Raw genomic sequence first — 1,273 nt, forward strand, 5'->3', positions numbered from 1 at the left:
AGGACGGGGCGTGAGTCGTGCTTGGGTAGCTCAGTTGGTGGAGCACTTGCCCGCGAAAGGCAAAGGTCTCGAGTTCGAGTCTCGGTCCGGCACACAGTTTTAATCTCCCAGGAAGTTTCACACTTTGTCGTCTTTGCGCTAAGACAGATCGAGTCTGCTTTCACACTAAATGAACTGGTACAAAACATGACGCCTTCATCGGAAACCAGGAACTTACCAAGTTAATTGGGCATGTGGTGCAATGAAAGTGTGCATCATTCGCACAAGGCATCCGCACTGTATGTGAACTATCAAGAAATCAGCAAGACAAGCGCGCAATCAGTCCAGTGTTAAAGAAAGATAGCTCCTCTAACTCACGCAAATGATTGCTGTTTTCCTAATTCGGCCTGTACATATGTGAGTGTGTGATCATTTTGTTATGAAGAAAGTGCCTATTGGGTAACAAAAATTAATTAACTGAAGCGTTCGATACCGCTTCGCCAATTCACCGTTCACACCAAACCTAGACCTCGGGCTACGCTACAGATCAATATGTCACCACAACCTATTTTCAGAATTTTCAGGAAACTAAAGAAATGTTGTCAGCGCTCTGTGTTTGACTGTGTAATGATACGTTCATTTGTCACCCATCACCACTCACCCCCCCCCCCTCCAGTTATCGAGGCCGCTAATTCCAACGAACTATTTAAGTATTTGTAACCATGGTTCTAATAGACTAAAACATCTTCAGGAGCTCCAATGAGAGCTCCAATTGACTGTGGAATGTGTTGGGTAAGATTTTAGCCGTAGGATACGTGACCACGTTTAACAGTTAGGCCATTTAAGTCTGTGTCATGACGGATGTTGCAGCTGGTCTCAGATTTTTTCCGATGAACTCGGAGGGCCAGTCCAGCAATGTAACAGTAGTGGAATTTTTCTCAAGTCAAGCAATTCCAGTTTCAACCCAGCACACGTGAGAACTATTATTAAAGTGACGGCGAAAAGTGCGCGAAAGACAGAGAGATCAGCAGTTAACTATGGAAACTGTGATACGTTCTGTGTTGGAGAAACAAAGAGGAGTTTTGAAGTTTTTTCAAGAAGCACGCAAAAACGAGTGAAAAGATGGCCTTCGGGTTGCATTTGAATTGCATGAATTCAAAAATATTTGTGAATACTGGTAGGAACTGCGTGGATCCCCAAAAAGTCAGTATCTGAAAATTTTGGAGAGAAGAAAGGAACATTTCGATTCATCTGCATCTACATGTACTCTCGGCAGGCTACCTTGCGGTGCGTG

This window comes from Schistocerca gregaria, chromosome 7, assembly GCF_023897955.1.
Source record: "Schistocerca gregaria isolate iqSchGreg1 chromosome 7, iqSchGreg1.2, whole genome shotgun sequence".
Classification (NCBI taxonomy): domain Eukaryota; kingdom Metazoa; phylum Arthropoda; class Insecta; order Orthoptera; family Acrididae; genus Schistocerca; species Schistocerca gregaria.